At 31.0% G+C, this 22,630-nt stretch overlaps 1 long non-coding RNA gene across 1 annotated transcript; it reads left to right on the top strand.

Annotated features, from left to right (window-relative positions):
• Positions 1-1,143: 1,143 nt before the first annotated feature.
• On the top strand, positions 1,144-22,106 carry LOC143056878 (uncharacterized). Its single transcript, XR_012972553.1, has 3 exons — positions 1,144-1,293; positions 17,468-17,609; positions 21,367-22,106. It is a non-coding gene; the product is annotated as an uncharacterized LOC143056878 (long non-coding RNA).
• The last annotated feature ends 524 nt before the right edge of the window (positions 22,107-22,630 follow it).

Raw genomic sequence — 22,630 nt, 5'->3', positions numbered from 1 at the left:
CTGCCACGACTATACTACCTTTATCAATAACCGTGCGTTTACTGCGGGCAATAGGGGCATATTTTATTGACAATTTACTTAATGAAATAATACAAAGAAAAAATCAATAATGCGTTAATTATTTAGTATATCTTCCTGAAGATATACTTTTCTATGCACTCATGAATATTTCTAACTCAATATTTACATTACATTTAAACACAGAAAAAGGCTGCGTAGAACGGTACAAGCATGCCATTTTATAACATCTTATAAATTCTACAAATCGTCAATCAAAAACTCGCTGCAACAGACTGTTTAATTTCATCATTCAGAAAAAAGGAAGATGTTGTATGATTGCCAATTAGCTTAAACAGTCATCCGTCTAAGACCAAATCAAGGGATAAAACCAACTACATGTACAGGGTATCGTTACACCTTCAACAATAAGCATAAGCAGATAAACCGTACCGCTTGCCGAAGTCAATTTCTTTTTTAAGAAATTCTCAATAATTTAATCTAGTTTAGAGGTATCCTATTGCAAATATCCCAGCGGTGGTTAGATATGAACACAATTAAGCTCATACAAAAAATAAATGACAATTACACAAGCTACCAACTAATGAAAATCCAGGATTAATTAATTTGAAAGCTAATATAATTTAAAAAAAAAATATAAAGAGAGTCCACTGAAAATAAACCCATCTAAAACCACATGACTTAAGGCACATGGTTTACAGGATCCGTCGCGTATTTCGAGTTAACTTTATAAACGTATTTTTTATTATCTTTTAAATGTTTAATTCAAAAAATAATTTTCTGAATGATTTACCCGACGCTGGGAAGCTTTTTCAGAATTGCTGCTAAATAAAATATAGGCATAGCTAGAATGATAACAGTGAATGTTCTTTCCAGCAATTAGTTTCTGTGTTTATGACAGTTCATGAAATATTTGTGAAGTAATAAGTTCTATATTGCATATTTCCAGTAACAGTTTACAGCTATTTACTTAGTATCATTTTTGTTAATTTTCCAAATTGTCAGCTGTTGTGTAATATATAACCTTATTCATAATGTTAGAATTATTATATAATATTACAATTTTATATTTATAATCGCACAAGTGTATTGTGAATCATACATATCCATTTCGTTTTAAATTATTTTAATTTCCGGAATAAACTCCGTATAATCGTTATGGTCCGTATTCTGTCTACTTAAATTTGGGCATAGTGGCCTGCAGATTAGGAATCACGTGCGAGTACGGATCATATAGGTTTATTCAATGTGTGATCTAACATTCATACACGACACGTAAGTACTTATTTCTTCTTTTTACTAATATTTAGCGATATATGATAGTTTTGTTGAACTAGATTAAAACTAGATGTTAACATTTAATCATGTTATTTTACCAATTGAAGGTCAGATTCAAAAGACAATTGGAAACCAGAATTTACATGATATGTGCACATGCTGATATTCAAATTACTGTTAAAATTTCAAGGTTGATAGCTTGACTCTTTGATGAACTGTGACAGAGCTAAAATGTTTAATTCTTTTTGCGTGCAAAATACTAGTATTATTGAAATACTTGTCACTGGACATTAATAAACAAAAATCATTCAACCCCGCGGTGGATTAAGGGGACTGACTGTAAGACTTCGTAAACTAAGAACCCACGATCCACTACAAGCGCAAGTGGGAAATAGGGGTTGGCTAATTATTCATACTGGTTGCAAGATAAACTATATGAATATTAAATTGAAGAATATTCAAATTTCATTTGAACTCCTTGCGAACCTAATCGTGATCAGGCTGAAGAGTTTACTTATTGGCAATCATACCCCATACGTTCATAAATATAAGAAGATGTGGTATGAGTGACATCTAAGTCACAATTCGTAAAATTAAAGCATTATATAGGTCAGAAATTGAAAACAACACGTTTAATAATTTCTTGCGTTTCGAAGCGCCTCTCTTGATTTAACTTTATCAGGGACGCTTAAATCCAAACATTTGAAATCCGAGGATGCATAAGTACCGAAACCGTTGAAGAGCTATATGACAAAAGTACCTAAAATAAATAGCCAAATTCATTTAAAGTCAACTTTGCCTGAAGGTACACTATTCAACACTAAGCCATGAAGGGAACAAAACTTACCAGTGTAAAACCATTCAGACAGGTAAAACAACGGTCTAATTTATAAAAAAAAAAAAAAAAAAAAAACACGAGAAAGAAGAAAAATGAGGAACCACATCAATAAATACAATAAAATGTACGAACATTGCGTTCATTTTCTTTATGTGTTAATTTAAAGTATTAAGTCAAGAGAAAATATGTTAAATATTTGACGTGCATTAAGACATCTGTTCTGCTACATTTAGGTCAAATACTACATCTTTTTGATCCTTTCATGAAATTGCTGCAGTTTTCTATATACTCACTAGACAGTATTACCGTCTATGAATTCGTTCTTGTACTAAACTTGTTGCCTTCCTTTCGCACAAACAAGACAAATTTCTGTCAAACATAAAATATTTTTGTTCCAATTAAAATCTCGCCTTCAATTGAGGTTATGTGTTTTTAAATATACACTGCTATATATGGCTTATTATTCTATAAAAATTATCAAAGTTATTTCCCTTACGCCTATTGAATGACATCAACTAAACATTAATTTTTCTCTGAAAATTGAATGTAACAAATAACTGTTACAATTGAAATTGATTTCAGCGTCATTGATGCATCTTATGTAGACGAAACGCGAGTCTGGTGTATTAAATTATAATCCTGGTACCTTTGATAACTATTTACATCACTGGGTCGATGTCACTGCTGGTGAACGTTTTATCCCCAAGAGTATCACCAGCCCAGTAGTCGGCACTTCGGTGTTGACATGCATATCAATTGTATTGTCATTTCTATAAATTTCCTGTTACAAAACTTTGAAATTTTCGAAAAACTAGAGATTTTCTTATCCCAGGAATAGAATATATCTAAGCCGTATTTGGCACAACTTTTTGGAATTTTGTGTCTTTAATGCTCTTCAACTTAGTTCTTGTTTGGCTTTATAACTATTTTGATCTGAGCGTCACTGATGAGTCTTATGTAGACGAAACGAGTGTCTGGCTTATCAAATTTATAATCCTGGTACCTTTGATAACTATAATCAAATAATATTCTTATTTATGGTAAAAGGTATTTACCAAAGAGGGACGAAAGATACCAAAGGGACAGTCAAACTCATAAATGGAAAATAAACTGACAACGCCTGACTAAAACTGAAAGAAGACAAACAGATACACAATAGAACCCATGACACAACATAGAAAACTAAAGAATAAGCAACACGAACCCCAATATATATGCCAATATATATGCTGCCTTGTATAGTTTACAACGTTTGCATATAAATGTTCTTAAATTGTACCATTATATTGCATAGCCAGAATTTTCATCGAAGTCCCAGTTTGTTTTAAACGTACTTTTGTAAACAGATTAACATTGTTGTATCTACTGCCTCAATCATCAGTAGTTTGCTGGCAAAAGAACCATGTCCATGCATTATCACAATTAACAAGAAGAGTCAAATTGAAATAAATGGACCGAGATTCTGCGACATACATTACAAAAAATATATAGTGATTTCTGAAATATTTTAATGTTTCAATTATTCTATAAAAAATATCAAAGCTATTTCCCTTACGTCTATAGAATGACACCAACTTAACATTTACTTTTCTCTGAAAAAAGAATGTAAAAATTGAATTTCATTTCCAGAGCATTTGATTTCACTTCAGGTTTTTAGTGGAGTTCGTGTTGTTTCTTAATTAATATTTATAACTGTTGATGTAAATGTCCTTTGGTTTTGTGAGTCTTTGTTTACTCTTTGGTTTTGATTGTTATTGTCTTCAAATCTTATTCTTATTAATGGTAAAATATATTTACCAATATATGTGCTGCCTCTTATACATGTTATAGTTTACAAAATTTGCATGTAACCGTCCTTAAATTGTACCATTATATTGCACCGCAAGAATTTTCTTCGAAGTCCTAGTTTGTTTTAATCTGACTTTTTGTAAACAGCATGATTAAACTAATTATATCTGCTGCCTCAACCAACAGTAGTTTGCAGCAAACGAATTTTGTCCATGCATTAGCATAGTTAATGAAAAGGCGGAAGATGACTTGGGGACATTCAAAGCTCATAAGTCGAAGAGAAACTGACAACACCATGGCAAAACCAAAACACTTAAATCACGAAGTGTACAAATAAGCTACACAGAAAACTAGCAACTGAACAGACAGGAACTTCACAAAACCGTGGATTATCTAAGGTGCACCGGAATGGTGAGCAGATTGTCATGTGGCACCCGTTTGTTGCACATGGTAAATAGATTTTGGCGACAGGAGGACGGGATTGTGGTTACGACGATTGACACATTTCCGTGTTCATCTTTACAATCATGCAGACAACAATTAATCGAACTGGACTTTGTCATTAACTGATTTGAATTACATTTTTTTGGCTTGATGTAAAGTAAACAAATATAAATATATTCATAAATGATACCAACAAAAGCTTCAACAAACGCATTTAAAGTACATTAAAATCTGTTAAACGAAAGAATCAAAACCTATTCAACAAAACGTTGAATACTAGTATTGACAAAATAAGGTCGTTTCTAATCAATACATTTGTGGTTTTGTACACGCCATGAAACACTTAGTTTCAAAGGAATTGATGAAAAAGGAAATGGAAGCGATATTCTATCATGTCATCGAAGTTGGCTTCAACATATTGAATATTTACTCATATTAAATTGTTTTAATGTGATAAATTAACCATGGCATAGATATTGGTGGATGTTTTTTTCCTACGGCTATCAACTGTGCTTCGCGTTTTGCTATATTCAGACTTTATCATAAATCTTGGAAACATAGAGTGACTTTTAGATGTCACGTTTCTTCATATAAATGATTTCCTCTCACTTACATCTATACCATAAAACTTCAACTAAATGAAACCACAGATGCAGTCAACTGTGCATCATATACTGAATTTTATCTACAAATGGTCGATGCGGGTAGTTTAAGAATAAAATAAATCACAAAAGATGATTACAGATTTACAAATATTTAACTTCCCACTTCAATGTTGCAACATTTAGGGAGTGTATAGACAGTGAATTTATATTAACTATTCCACAGTTTGCGTTTCCTGTCAAGATTTTCTTCATAGAGGATTGAAACTCACAAGTAAAGGTGAAGTCATCCCTTCGAATGTTTTACGGACATAGTCGAAAGTTGGTTGATTGTAATGGAATATCTTTGTCACATTTGACCATAGATGTTTAGATTGTGGGGATTTTTTTCTGCTAGGGACCAGCAATTTTACGACATTTTTCAAAATCAAACATTTCTTTTCAATAAGATAAAGGTACAAGACCTTTTTTTGACTTGATGTTGAATTATTTTACCCATAATTCATTTCTCATCTGAAACCATTTTTGTTCTCAAAAACTTTAAATCAAATAATTTATTTATAAAAAAAAAAAACATGCTACCGAGACTGACTAACGAAAGATAAGTTTTTGAGGCCTTGTGACAATAGAATTTTAGTAATCAGGTTAAGGCTATACTAGTCTTTTTATAAATTCAAAGTACATGCTAATCTTTGTAATTTAAAAGAATTTCACCCTTCTAAATCAGGATATCAGGGCATCTGGTATATAATTTTAATCTGTATATTTATATGATATTAATGATGGTGTAATTTCAAACTTGTATTACAAAATAGAATACTCTATATCAGTACATCGCTTTCATTTACATATTAATAGTATCGTTTGCAGTCTAAGCATTTTTTTAATTCAGAAAGTTGCGATATAGAAAATTACGATCTATTTTTTATTTAGAAAGTTACGAAATGGAAAATTTCGATCACCAACCAATCATTATTTTTAAAACGTGAGGAAAAAAGTTTATACAGGAAATAAATAGATTTCATTTGGATTTCATGGATTTTGTTATTTTGTTTAGCAATTTCTTTTGTTTTAAGACTATTATATATATTAAAAAATTACTTTTTAATTTAAAAAGTTACGAAATAGATAATCACGATCCCTAACAGATCTTGCTTCGGCACAGGTAATGAAATACGTTTCATACAAGACGCGCTAGACCACTCGATCATCTGTGTAGAGCCTTGGTGATCGAGTGGTCTCAGTTAAACGATATCTCAGTAGCAAGAATAAAGGCAACAGTAGTATAGCACTGTTCAAAATTCATAAATCGATTGAGAGAAAAAAACAAATCCGGGTTACAAACTAAAACTGATGGAAACACATTAAATATAACAGGAGAACTACGCCACAACAGAAATACAATACTAAAATGTAACACACACAGAAACGAGCTATAATATAATAATGAATATTTTCCTGACTTGGTACAGGGCATTTTAAGAAAAAATAATGGGTTGAACCTGGTTTTGTGGCTAGCAAAACCTCGCACTTTTATAACATGAGTTCGAAATACGGTTTGTCCATATATTGTGAATAGCAGTAGTATACGGTACGTCTTCTTATTGTACAAATAGACTAGACTATTGTATGTCCTTGTATCGTAAAAAAAGAACGGGACTACTGTATTTCTATAGTTTGTAAATAAAACCAACTAAAATATCGCTAGTCTTTATATTGTGAAAAAAGACCGAAATAATGCGTGTCCATCAATTATAAAAGTGATCGGGATTCCGAATGTCGTGATATTAGAAAAAAAAAACAAAACATAAACGAAACTGAAAATATCATGTATATTGCAGAAGGAGGACTGGACACGTTAAAAGAAGGACCGAACAACTACATGTATTTATATTGTGAAAACAACATTTTTGTTGTTATATTATATAAACATACGGTATTTTGTGCAAAATGACTGAAATAAGGTGTGCAGTTATATTGACAAATATGACGGGAATATGGTTTGCAAAGAAGGATTTGATTATAGTATGACAATATATTGGTGAAAAAAGGTCTACAGTACAAGGTGTCCATTTATTTTATCGAAAAAGATCTGGAAAATTGTGTGTCGTTATATTGTGAAAAGAAATTAATACAGTATGGCCGCACATTGAGGAAAAGTATTCCGATACGGCTTTTCCATATATATATATATATATCCATATATTTGAAAAGTCTGTAATATAGTTTGTCGTTATATTGTGCAAAGGAATGGCATACGTCTTTTTTTTCAAATTTCGGAAATAATTTGTCAGATATATTGTGGTAAGGGTCTGGAATAGGGCTTGTCAGTATACCAAAAGAAAGATTTGAAAACGGTATGTCTTTATATTACGATAAAGGACTATCATCGGTATGTTCATGTACTGTGAAAAGAGCCTGAACAATACGGTATTTTCAACAGTTGGTACATTTGTACTCCATCAATACACATCCATAATTATTATCACACTTCATGTCTGAAAACATGATACATAGTCATGAAGTTATCAAATAATGAGACGCAATAAAAAGAAATTATGAAATTGATATTAGAGTATATGATCATATGATTATGTTTCGTAGCATCATTACAAAAGTAATACACATGAACTTTTCAACCATTTATATCTGTAATAATCAAGTTTTTTTATATCCATTTGAGTGACTTTTAAAAGAACCATTTAATATATATTTTTTACATGAACAGTTTTTTGAACGATCCCGTATCTTTATTATAAAATGTTCCGTTACACGAGCGTTCGCGAAGAACTTTACATCAAGAAAAGTTTTCGTTTTTACAGCACTTTCTAGTGGTCAACATAACAGGAAGGTATCATCGGCGCAGTGGTCAGTACCTCGCACTGGCATGATATATATAACAAACGTTTTTTTTTTGTCCGTTTATGAATTAATAAATAATCAGGAAACGTAGGTTTTACCATCCTCAGGTAAAGTTAACCTTAGATGTATCCAACTATACATTATTGATCATATAAATCTGTATCTGTATATCCGTGGCTTTCAAATATTCGACTGTGATGTGAACGTTAGTGAAGAAGTTAAATTCATTTTTTTATGTTTTATGTTTCACAAAACAATATTGGCTGGAGTTACTTTAACATATGTCAATTTGAAAATCCGTTTGTTAGTTGTTTTCAACTTCTGGAAATAATAACAAAATGTTTTTGAAAATGAATAAATGAAATGAGAGCTAAATGATTTTCTACTGATTCTAATTGATGTACACAAAATGGTCATGAAAAGTCTTCAACAAACACACTCGACACAAAGTATAAATGTAAACTACACAGAACATAAAACAATATGGTGAGAATTCAGATAGGACCACATTCGTGTAGAAATCAGTAAAAAAAATGATTCACGATACAGATTGTACAGATCGTTTAATTAAATTTTTTATATATATTCTGCTAATGTCCAAAATCAAGTTGTTATGTACAAATCGTGTACATGTAATGTCGCAGAGGGATCAATACTCTAACCGAACCTTTCTGGGGCACTTGAGATACCCCTTAATTTGGTGGCATCTTTAAGATTTGATTATCACTTCAAATTTTCTACATAAGAAAATGCTTGTACCTAGACAGGAATATGACAGTTTTTATCCATTCGTTTGATGTGTTTGGACGTTTGATTTTGTCATTTGGTAACAGACTTACGATTTTGAAGTTTACACGGAGTTCATTTTTGTTAGTTTTACTTTATTTTGGTACATGTATATGTATGTATCTTTTGTCTTCTTTTTACAAAGTTATGCTGCGTTAATTAAGAAGTTAGAAAAAACTAAATGTGAGAAATGTTTAAGAGATTTTCAAACAAAAATTGATACGCAGAAAATATCATTTCAGAATATAATGCAGACATGCGCAACACTGTGTTATAAAGAGTGCAGGACTTTTCTGTACTGACTTTAATATGCGTTTCTTTTTTTTTGTACATATATTTTGTTTTTCAACTGACCAAGATTAATAAGGAGGTAGATGTGATCTAATTACTAGTTTAACATCGCCAAATACTCATGTGCTTGAATTTCCTAAATTTCCAAATCAACATTCGTTAATTAAACAATCTTATATTGAACTTGAACTTGTTTTCAAACCAGAATATTGTAAAAAGGTAACTGAATTGAAAATAAAACTAGCATTTAAACCTGACATACTTGCAACATATAAATCAATTAGTACAACAGTACAACGTAAAAAATCTCATTAAAGTTACATGTTACAAATACAGTAAATATACACTGGACAATTGAGTCTATAAAATTGAGTGTGATATATTAGTTCAGTTACCGTAAGTAGCCAGAAAGTCAAACTTATTATTCTCGTATAAACCACCAGACTCTAGGCTAGTCCCACTAAAGGGAAATTAAAAAACTCCTAGGCGAGATGTTGTATCGTTAGCCGACAGATGTATAGAATATCATACATAAAATTGGATTCCTCAAGACAGCTTTAATTTCATTTTATATTTATATATAAATACGAGAAGGCGTGTACTATGGTGACCTAATGATTTGATAAGTTCTAGATACTGGACATTCAACTTTAACGCTGATGTCGTTTAGAAACATCGTATATTTGTTAAACAACATGACAACTTAATTTTGATTTCAATTTCAAAATAGTAACAACTACAATAGAAATACAGATAATAGTTCAGTAACGAACGAACAAACGGAATCTCTCGTGTCACAAGTTGGAAAGGGTGGCATAATAAATATCTAGCACCAGATGAACATGTTGAAAATTAATGCTTCCTAAGTGAGACTCGAAGCTAAAATGCTTGAATACCAGAAACAAATGTTCAGTAGCTGATAAATCCAAAGCGTATCACAATTAAAACCAAATCGGTCAAGGAATCAGAGTTTAATCCACCATTTTATACATTTGAAAATGCCTGTACCAAGACAGGAATATGACAGCTGTTGTCCATTCGTTTGATGTGTTGTATCATTTGATTTTGCCATGTGATTAGGGACTTTCCGATAAGATTTTCCTCTGAGTTCAGTATTTTTGTGATTTTACTTTTTGCATGAATATATCCGTTTTGTCTCCAAAAGACTAACCAAATTGAATGATGTTCAACTTAAACAAATAAAAAAGACCAAACTAAATCCGAAGTTGAAAAGCAACCCTAACCCTAACCCTACAATTCGGTAGATGGAATGGCTCCTTTTCATTAATTTGATCTTTCCATGATTGTAAATGTATTGGTAGGGTAGATTTGGGTTGTCGATAATTAGACTAAAATGTAGACGATAACCAACCGAGAGAAAAGTGCGCTCAGTCTTTCAATATAAACAATATACGAGCGCAAAATTTGTTTGCAGTCGCATTAAAAGATGTTGTATAATTGCCAATGATACAACTTTCACCAAAAGACAAAATGACACAGAAATTAACAACTGTACGTCACCGTACGGCCTGGAATAATGAGCAAAGCCTATACCGCATAGTCAGCTATATTTTTGAGTCCCTTGAAATACCATAAGCAGAATCAAATATAAATGTTTGACTGTAGGGATAGGTTTTGAATTCTGCATGGTTAAAAGTGGTAAACATTTGTAAAAATTACAATTATATTTGACCTATGGACCGAGAAATAAAACCAATCAGAAATAATAAATAACATTTACATCACTTTTAGTTTGTTTTTAAATTAAAACGATAATTGAAATTTAAATGTAAAACAAACACTGAGACCGTTGGTTTTTCCCGTTTGAATGGTTTTACACTAGTCATTTTGGGGCCCTCTATATTTTGGTGTTCGGTGTGAGTCAAGGCTCTGTGTTGAAGGCCGTACATTGACCTATAATGGTTTACTTTTTTTAAATTGTTATTTGGATGGAGAGTTGTCTCATTGGCACTCACACCACATCTTCCAATATCTACTTAAAATGAATTCAAGAATTCAATAAGAGCACATCACATTAACGAAAATAATGTCTTTTTGATTTGTATTTCTTTCCCTAAGATGTGAATATTCTTCTATTTTTCTTTTTTGTATATTTGTTATAAATAAATAACCATGTTTTCTGTAACTATTCACATGAAATGATTTGGTCCGTTACTGTGTGTGTTACATTTTAATGTTGTGTCGTTGTTCTCCTCTTATATTTAATGTGTTTCCCTCAGTTTTAGTTTGTTACCCCGATTTTGTTTTTGTCCATATATTTACGAGTTTTGAACAGCGGTATACTACTGTTGCCTTTATTTGACTCTATTGTAAAATTTAATATTTCTTTAACAACACATATCACCGACTGGTCCGAGAGCACAATTATTTCGTAGTGCATTTTTTTTAGAACATAAATGAAAATTAAAAAAATCCCACCTGCGCTTTCTCAATTAAATTTTTACAGTGTGTTGTACTACTTCTGGGACAAATTATATCAAAATTATAGAAAACTTCATCGGCTCTAACTCAAAATATGGACAATTGTATGTTTAGGGCGTCTTGAAATCTTTTGACAGCTTCCGAAGTGCTAATTTTTAACCTTTTTCAGCTGAACCAAATCACTGCTTTCCTTTTAAATTCTGGACCCAAATTTTTTAACAGTGTAATTTCACCCCCCCCTTCTTGCAATTTGAGGCATAAAACATGGAGAAATAAATTTGGAAGGGGTATAAAAACATTGGCAAGTAACCCACTGTCAACACCAGGAACTATATTTGTAAACAACGAAATTCGAGGGACGACAATTGTGGTCTCAGACCGACTGAAGTATACAATAACAAAAACCAGACAGGAGAGGTGTTTATTTTGATACTTTTCATAAACGTATTTTGTATAAACATGTCTCAGACAACAAAATACATAATAGACACTGCGAGCTTCCATCTAAAAAGATGTTTTAAAAGAAGCAAAAATTAAAAAATAAATTAAAAAAAATACGAACTTCGAGGAAAATTTACATCGAAAGCAATAATAAAATGAAAATAAAAAAGCTCACACACACATCAAATTAATGGATAACAACTGCCATATTCCTGAGATGGAACAGTTATTTTCTTCTGTAGAAAATATTGGATAAAACAATAATTATTGTTATCGACAGTTATTTTGAATTCTCATCATTTGCTAAAAGAGAGAGTTTACAATAATAATAATATTGCAGAATAAACATAACTCTATACGTTTGATACGAATACAGTCATGAATTTTAAAAATATAAAATAATGATCGTCGCACAAACAAACATCAAAAGATCAATGTAGTATCTCTTTTGAATGAAACCTAATATAGATATCTACAGTATATCTGTAATTTAATAATACAAATATGCCGCCACTTCAACTTTGTGTACCAACGATCATATAAGTTCACAATGAAATCTTCTCTCTTCGGAGCACGTACACTAGTTCAAGACTAGGATCAAATTTAACAACTGGACATCTGAAATTCATCATTATAATTATTATTTCCTAATCTATATCGTCAATGAATATATCGTATACATTAGGTAGGTGGTAGTCTATTAAGTCACTGATAGTACCAGTTACTCGATAGAGGTGTTTTTGTCTGTGCTATCATGTTACTTTTGGTCGTATGAGGTTTGCCGTTACTCGATAGAGGTGTTTTTGTCTGTGCTATCATGTTACTTTTGGTCGTATGAGGTTAGCCGTTACTCGATAAAGGTGTTTTTGTCTGTGCTATCATGTTACTTTTGGTCGTATGAGGTTAGCCATTACTCGATAGAGGTGTTTTTGTCTGTGCTATCATGTTACTTTTGGTCGTATGATGCTTGCCGTTACTCGATAAATGTGGTTTGGCGTTCTTGAGCATTAGGGTCAAAATGTGGAATTCATTCGAAAGTGTTTTTTCAATGTTGTTTTTATTTTGTTTACCATTGGATTTTACTTCATTTAACTAACGTGTACTTTATCTAGAAAGTATATAGTGCAGACTATGTGTACTATTAACCACAGAGACCTTTTTTGTTGGTCTCTTTGTCAAACTTACTATATACTACATCAATTGATTTTTTTAAGGTTACTTATATTGTATTAAAAAGAAAAAGTTTTTTTTAATTTTTTTAGTCGATTTTGTTGTATCTTTGTGATGCATATTTACACAGTTGCAAAATATTGCGACATTATTATTATTTTTGTCTGTTTGGTACGTTCACCATACATCGCCAATCAAAACGGAACTATAAACACAAGTGGGAGGTTTAATAAACTATGGAAGCAGATTAAAAAAGTAAAGTACCGATCTCCAAGGAACATTTAAAAAGTAAAGTTCATTATCAAAAGGTAAAACCGATAGCTCGAACACCACAAACTAACGGAAAACAACTTTCATATTCCTGACTTGATACAGTAGCATTGCATAATCTAGTAGAACGCACCTTGTTATCAGAAAATCCCTGTACCAAGTCAGGGTTGCTTTCAATTTGTTTCATTATTTGATAGAGTTTGTCGTTTGATTTTATCAGGTTTTATGGAATCCCCCTTTTGAATTTATCAGATTTTTTGGAATCCCCCTTTTGATTTTATCAGGATTTATGGAATCCCCCTTTTGATTTTATCAGGATTTATGGAATCCCCCTTTTGATTTTATCAGGTTTTATGGAATCCCCCTTTTGAATTTATCAGATTTTTTGGAATCCCCCTTTTGATTTTATCAGGATTTATGGAATCCCCCTTTTGATTTTATCAGGATTTATGGAATAACCCTTTTGATTTTATCAGGTTTTATGGAATCCCCCTCTTGGATTTATCTTGTAGTTCGGAATTGTTATAATTTTGTCTATTGCCAATGATTTAAGAATAAATTGCACCAATACATTGTCATGTTTTAGATTATGGGACTCCACTTTTTACATCATATTATTAAATTTCACAGCAATACATAAAACATATGTAGTGTGCACGTGTTTACAAAGACACTGTGTTTTCAAGTGTATCAACTTTAATAATTACTATTTCTAGGCATATTAATAAATACTAAATACTATTTATATAGCCTATAACCCAATAATACTGGTGGACTCCATATTTTATTAATATAAATATAATTGATAAACACAATAGACATGAAGCATAAGTATCAATGTACGATATAAATAAACTTTCATTAAAGCATTCAATAGAAAAACTAGTAAATTGTGTTCAAACATATGGGCTCTGTCATCAACGATCCCGCCGGCCAGGAAACACCATGAAAAAAACGAGTTACCTCGGTTCAAACTCCATTTAAACTGTAGTCAAAAGACTACATTTTAAATAAAGTGGAAAATGTGGGAAACTTGTGTCCTTTACCCAAATGCTCGAAAAACCGTCTCGAGAGTTACACTTGGACTGTATATAACTGAATTAAATATACTATATGGAATAAGTAATACATCAAGTGACTTTTTAGTAAAATATATAATCCCTACTAAGTACAAATTAGAATAACAATTCAATTGAAAATGAAATTTATTTCACTGTTGTCTAGTCTGATGCTTGGCTAGAAGTGACCAACAAGGGAAAATATTCCCGCTACATATCAGTATCACGTGATATGTATATATACGTGTACATAAGAAGTACCCGTATCAATAGTATTCACTATTACCGTTATTACAGTAATTTCCCACTATACTATCGAACCGTTGGAAATTATAAATATATATGAGGAAACGATTAAACAATTTAAAAAAAAAGAATAAGATTGAGACACGATATGATACTTGAAGAACAGTTCGTTTACCGAAGAAATAAATCATCGTGAACTAATATTGCAAAAAGAGAGACGAATACCACTTCCTCTGTCTTGTCAATGTTAATTTTCGTCAATAACATGATACCGGTTTAGTTTTGTAATTTGATAAAAGGACGTGTTATCAACTTATGAAAACTTGATGTTAAATTCTCCGGTAAGGGAAATTAAATACATGTTTTTTTTAAAGTAAATAACACAAAGCATTTACAATACATTGTATACTAGAAAAAAGTAAAATCACAAAAAAATTGAACTCCGAGGCAAATTTATAACGGAAAGTTCCTAATCAAATGGCAAAAAACAAATGAAAAAACAATCATACGAATGGACAACAACTGTCATATTCCTGACTTGGTAAAAAGTTTTATACCGCTAAACATCTCATTTTTATTACAGTCGCAGCAAATTCCATTATATTTACAACCATGCGTGAACAAAACAGACATGATAGGTTAAATTGTTTAAATATGGGTACAGTATAATAAATAATTGGGAAAACAAGTTGTAAAGTAGAAACCCAACGATACAAGAGCAAAATACATGTAAAGGTGACGTATTTAGCTGAGACTATTTAATATTACTGTTATTCTCCTCCTGCGTATTGGTTCTATTTATATGAGGAATGCGTTTTCGTTATAATCTATGCTTGATTCTATTGGAAAACACATATAATAGATGTATTGATTGATTTTAATTAAGGGTACATTTTTGTTTAAGGCGGGATGTGCCAGAATACAAGTAACATTAAAGTCATAAGAAACGAGTGACCAGTGAAAAAACATTCTTCTAAATCTTGAACCAATGCATACAAACATCATAAACTTAGTTTTTTGTGCACGAATTTATCATTTTTTCGCATAAATTTCGTATAATCGTCATTTTTTTTTCAATCGGTCAGTGTTGTTCTGAAAATATGGCAGGTAATTAAAGTTCGAGTTTTGAAGCCGAAGTTTAACGATTGTCACCTGTTTGTCAACAATCAACAAAAAATCAAACAATCAACAAAAAATCGACAAAAAAGCATGCAAATTGAGCACGTGTTTAACATGTAATTCAGATAATAGTTTATTTTAAGGACATCCATGCGTATTGCGATCACCAGATTTTTACGAGATGGGTCACACTGAGGTCACTTTGTATACGGAAAATATGTCGGGGGGTAAGCAATTAGAATTAAGTAAACTTCTTCGAAATATGAATAAATTAAAGAATTTTCTTCAGAAAAAAGAATATGTACATAGGTTTTATAATGAAAGCTATCCATTGAGTTATAAAAAAAAACATATGCATTATTTTTTTTTTAATAATTTGAGGTTTCTTATGACTTTATTTTGTACTTTCGGATCTTCATTTTGTGATTAAGGTATGTGTTACAATACTTTGTACATATATTAGACCTGTTTATAAAACATATAGTAAATTAAGATTTTTCAATTTGAATATGGTTAAACCAAATCATCCGAAAACAAATTTTCGCATTCAAAGATGGAAAAATATCTCACTTATGTCTGCACAATGTTGCAACAACATGTTTCAAAGTTCAAGCGAATATAATTATTTTTTTCTAAATTTAATTATCGTGTCATTTATCTTTATTTCAATAAGTATAAATACTGTCATTAAAACGTAATGTTGATAACATGTACACCTTCATGCGAAACAAAAGCAACAAGAATTGCTTTTCAATACGAGTTGATGAATGGTGCATCAGCATATATAAAGGTCAAACGAATTTCTTTCCTATGTGTGAAATGATGCAATAGATTTAAATTAGTATTCTTTACATTATGTTCAACAATGCATCGACATATATGAACGTTTCTGTTTCATCAGTTCAAGTTGACTAATTTGCCTTGTCACAAGTGTTTGCTTCATGTCGCCTTGAAGTTACCATTTTTGTCGGTCGTATTTTTTTTTTGCTTTAAAATGTGCAATATTATGGCTTTTTCAATTTGGTTTATTAATTCAGAAACTACGATCCCAACTACCAATTGTAGGCATTGTAGGTGAATGTATTTGATTCCTAATTTTGTTATATATAATGAGGCGAATGACCTTTTAAATCTCACCTTAGCAATATATTTCGTGAAAAGGTAAAATGAAGACATTTGTTGTCATTTCCTTTTTTTAATTCTTTAACGAGCAAAAGCATAATATATACAAGTATTAACAGTTACATATCAAGCTATCTGACCATCTATTGTCAATATACAACCCTAGGGAACAAAATAATAGAATTGCGTGAACCGTTCGACATGTAGACCGTTAGAAATGCATTCTTAAAAATAAATAAAAAATTATGAGATGTGATATGGTATTCAATAATACAACTAATCACCAGAGTTCAAATGACCAATATAAAAGCAATATGGGTTACCATACAGCCTTCGACAATGTCAAAACTCAAAAGTTTAATACCTTTGTATCCAATACTTTTTGCTTTAATCGAAACTATTGGTTTTAATTCAAGAATCAGTGGTTAAAGTGCTGAAATCTGCATTGTACGCTTGTTTGATTTAATCCTTGATGGATGGTAAAAAATGGAAATATAGTTAATATAGTTCTTCGATGTTAGTAAATACATTAAAATATGATGGCGTCTGCAGTCAGCAACTGAGTTTTTGCTTCTTCTTTTTTACATCAAAAGTGTATGTATACTAGGTCAATACAACAAATCATGTAAATATAACTCTATTCAAAATATCCACATTGATTAGGTTATTTTGGTTTTTTTCTTTATTTTCAGATATTTGAATTTAGAGAGAAACGGCAATTAGAGATTGAAGATATGCTTATATTGTGTAATCCTTTCACATAACAATATTGCCCCTGTGTAACATGATATACTGCAATTGAAAATTTCCGCGACATCTATGATGTTTATACTAGTAAGCATTATTAAAGATTTGATTGATGTCTTTAGATTAGAAATAATGATGTCGACATTTTGGAAGTTAGAAGTCCAAATAAGTTACGAGGAAGAAGAACATTGAAAACCGAAAATTTTGAAATGTTGTGCCACATACGTCCAAGACAATATATGTCTGAGTGAAAGAACAAAACTTGCATTGGCATATTGAAGACTTTTGTTTGTTTTAAAAGTATACAATTCTCTCTCGTTAACAATTGTGTATGCTTTGAATCTTTTTACTATAAAAAAGAAGATGTAGTATGATTGCCAATGATACAACTCTCAACAAGAGACTATAACTGACAGAGCAATTAAAAACTATAGGTCACCGTACGTCCTTCAACAATGAGCAAAGCCCATATCGCATAGTCTGCTGTTAAAACTGTAATGAAGTTTACAGTGTAGTTAAGATCAATATACACTAGTGTTTTGAAAAGCTTATTATTTTGACACTGAGTATCAAACTAACTTAACTGTTCAATCTAGACCCTCTATTGATTCGTAACGTCATTTTAAGTATGCTTATTTGCAAAATATTGTCTCAAATATTATATAGGGTTTCAAACCCAACACAAAACTTATCTTTTAAAATGAAGGTGCAAAAATAAGATGTAAAAGTAGTTACAGACGTTTCACCAAAAAATACAAATCTATATTGAATATACAACCCAAGGGGACAGAATGATGGAAGAACATGTTCCATTCTACATGAAAATCCAGATTAAGTCAACACGTTTACGATAGGGAATATGATATTATCGCCTATAATCGGTTAAATTTCAGAATAGAAGACTACACTCTTGTTCGAATTTCAAATATGAAAAAAATATACTTGTGGTGTAAGTTGAGAAACATTTTTTCTATCAAATCGTGACTATAACTGTTAGTCTTATTTGTTATTTACCATTTGTCTTTTAATCGTTTAATGAGTCTCTCACATCGGTAAACAACGTAGGAGCAGACAACTGCTGAAAATGTTAAACGTGTAAAGTGACATTTTCAATCTTAAAAGATGTTTTCCTCAAAAGCTAATGTGGAATATAGTGTGTGTTTTTTTTTTTAAATAAAGAACAAAAATTCCGGTTAAAAATGGATCTTTAGTTCGTATCATCCAGTTTACTACATAATATTGTGTCTTACATTTCTTTTAAAGATTTCGCAAGATGTGTTTAGTTTATATATATACCGTCGGGGTCAGTTATTAGCAATTTACATGTCAAAACATATACATGTGCTCTATTACTAAAACATGTGACATACTCTAAACGAATCGGTTGGAAAAAAAATAAACAAATTCGTGGTTAACATACAATAGAAACAAAAAGTCAATATATTCCTGATTTCACATAAAAGTCACATTTAAACAACTGGTTAACCATTGTGAATATACATAAGCTTATCTGATGCATATGTAGTTCAATCATGTTATACTTAGATATATATATACTATATGTATCGTTTGGTTCATTGATCAATATTTATTGATGGGGAAACAACTGAACAAATGGTACATGATTTCTGTACATAACGCCAGTTTGAAGCTTTTGTTAAAAAAACATTTTGTCATCTTCTTTAATCAATCTTAAAATAATTATTAACAAATAAAGTAAAGTAAATGCTAATGTCGAAACGTGGTTATTCGATTGGTTGTAATACTGAACAGAAACAATTTGTATTGTACATAATATAAGAAAAAGAAAATGACTAAATTACGGTTTATTGAAAGTATTATTTCATACTGCATTTCATCAAACTTCAATTAAAGATATATATATATACAAAAACAAATAAACAAATACACATTTTAATTTTTAGAAAAGGATATCTGTATTTATTAGAGAACGAATGCCACATGTGGAGCAGGATCTGCTTACCCTTCCAGAGCACCTAAAATGAACCTTAGTTTTGGAAGGGTTCGTGTTGCTTATTCTTTAGTTTTCTATGTTGTTCATATGTTCTATCGTTTGTCTGTTTGTCTTTTTCATTTTTGGCCATGGCGATGTCAGTTTATTTTCGATTTATGAGTTTGACTGTGCCTCTGATATCTTTCGTACCTCTTTTATTAGTCTTCTTAAATCTTTACGTACCCATCTTTAAAAACTAGAACACATATTTATAATTATAAAATAGCCTCAAACGTAAAACTATCAGTGCAGCAACGAAAACTAATGTCCTAACGATAAAATTCATAATAGATTTTAAATATGGTAAAGCAAATTTTAGTTAACCTAGTAATATTATTAAGGAAAAGTATAGTAGAGTAATACATATTTATCAATTAAGTGCAAAGCATTGTCATGATATCTTTAACCTACTTAATTATTGTTTGCATATTTCAGCTATTTTATGAATAAAAATTAAATTAGGAAAGTCACTGTTTTCGCTGCAGACCCTTTAAAAAATGACACTGTGTGTGAAATTACAGGGAGATAAATCTACCATTTCAAATATTACATAATTATATTAAACCTGCGTCAATTGTGGACATTCAGCATTGAATAACAAACTCGTAAACTGTTGGCTAGTATTCATAAAAATAAATTAGATATAGTTATTTGCATATTTAAATTGCTTCAACATAGCCAGAAATCTTATTCATGCTAAAATGTTCTATTTTTAAGGGATGAACACGTTTGTGGGTGATATATAATATGAATGGTTTTAATAAGTAAGCTTAAAGTTAAAATGGGTCACAACGTACTTTTCCCACATAATTAAACTAGTAAAATATGCATTGTAATTATCGTTTTGGACGATATGATAATACACCAGACGCGCATCTCGTCGTAATAAGATGATCGAATAAACACTTGAATTGGACAAAATCAAACTTAAACCTTGAATAGCAAAACTGTCTTTAACGTATAGATTATTGGGTATTCTACACATTGATATCGTAAAATATTAGCCGGAAGCCCCAATGTGAACCTTGTTGGCGAGTGTGCGTTTAAACGAACAAAAATTTACACATTGTGTCGAGCGGCTGCAAATTTGCGATATCTATACAAAAAAAACCCGATTATCTGTTTATCGTTCTATAAATGATCTTTCTTCCTCCCTAAGATAGTTTTAGACGAAAGCAAGCTTGATAATGTCTCCTCACTCACTGTATCGCTGATAAATTCTGCTCAGCCATTGTTATGTCACCTGCTTTCGTCTCAAAGCCCTGATACCAGCACTAATAGAGCGACTGAGCATAGGAAAAAGTAAAATCACGAAAATACTGAATTCAGAGGAAAATCAATTCGGAAAGTCCATAATCACATGGCAAAATCAAATAACAAAACGCATCAAAAACGAATGGACAAGAACTGTCATATTCCTGACTTGGTACAGGCATTTTCAAATGTAGAAAATGGTGGATTGAACCTGGTTTTATAGCAAGCTAAACCTCTCACTTGTATGACAGTCGTATCAAATTCCAATATATTGTCACTGATGCGTGAACAAAGCAAACAGACACAATAGGTAAAAATGTCAAAAAATAGGGGTACAGCAGTCAACATTGTGTTATCATCTAAATCACTATAAAAACAACAAATGTAACGAAGAAGCACAAAAAGGCATACATGAAATTTAACATCCTCGTTTTGCTTATCAGTATGATGGGAAATGACGATAAGGTTGCATTTCATAAAATGTTTTACTTACAGACAGTTTATTATATGTATTAACTGAAACACTTTTGTTAAGTTGACTTTGTGTCTATGTTACGGTTTTGTATATCGTTTCAGGAACATTGGATCACCAATGACCAAGCCCATTCAGATTACAGGCCGGACTTGACCACGTTGGAGACACAGTTATGTGTGAATTTGGTAGCCCATGATGATTTATTCAGAACTCAATTAAAGGCGAACTTAAAGCTTGTTGATTTCACTAAAATATGTTAATATCTTCACCCCCTTTTCCATTTATTTGTAGTAGTTATAAGTTAGTGTATAATTGAAATATATTTCATTTTATCTTTCGTTCATAAAAAAAATGTATCTTAATTGTCAGGAATAAGATCTCTCTGCAAAACAACAATTACAAATTCACAATTACCTTCGAAGTTTGATTCAGCATAACTATTTAAATTCTGTCTCTAATGCAATCATTTTACATCAGTATATTTGACAATTTTTAGTCCCAGGCTCTATTGATCAGTGTTCCAAAAATTGAGAGAAAGATAAACCTAATTCATTCTATAAATAATTGTAATAGATGATCAAATTATTCAATACATTATGTTTTATTGTGCATAATTATTATGATGCTTTTCATTGACAGATACATAGATATTTAATTAGCATTACGTCTTCACAGGTACAATAAAACAATCCAACGGTACTGTGAGTGGACAAGGTTACATTTGCATTTTATTGGTCATTGCATTGATGGAGAAAAATACCCAATAATTATTAAATTGACACATAATATAAAATGTATTGTTCAAACAGAAGAAAACTCGTTAATTAATCTTGATTTTTATTTTTATACATGCGATTTCATTTTTTAATAAATCATGACATGTCATTTTGTCTTCAAGTCCACGTCTTATTTTTACATAAAAATTTCTCTGCAGTATAATAGTTTTGTGTTAGTCACCTTCACCTTCAATTCACGTGAAGGATATCACTATATAATTTTTAAGGACCTTTGGAAGCGTTTGCAATAAAAAAAGGAGTTATAAATCATTCGCGTGACCTACAAGATATTTTCAGTAGGAGACAACAAATATAAATACTAAGCTTGATACACAACCAGACATGTGATAGAAATGAACAATTATTTATATTGTTGTAACATATATTATCAGGGCTAACACTTCAACATATTTATACATCATTTGCATATATTATTCCACTTGATGTGACAATTATGACAAGTTTAATAACCTGACCTACATTCATACATCAAACAGGTTCTATTTTTGATAATGTTGTCTTTAGTATTCTATAACAAACAATGTTAATTAAAAGGTTTTTGTTACACTTTCAAATCTGTCCAGTTAAT

This window comes from Mytilus galloprovincialis, chromosome 13 (genome assembly GCF_965363235.1).
Source record: "Mytilus galloprovincialis chromosome 13, xbMytGall1.hap1.1, whole genome shotgun sequence".
In the NCBI taxonomy this organism is placed as follows: Eukaryota; Metazoa; Mollusca; class Bivalvia; order Mytilida; family Mytilidae; genus Mytilus; species Mytilus galloprovincialis.
This window is presented reverse-complemented; position numbering and strand designations above follow the sequence as displayed.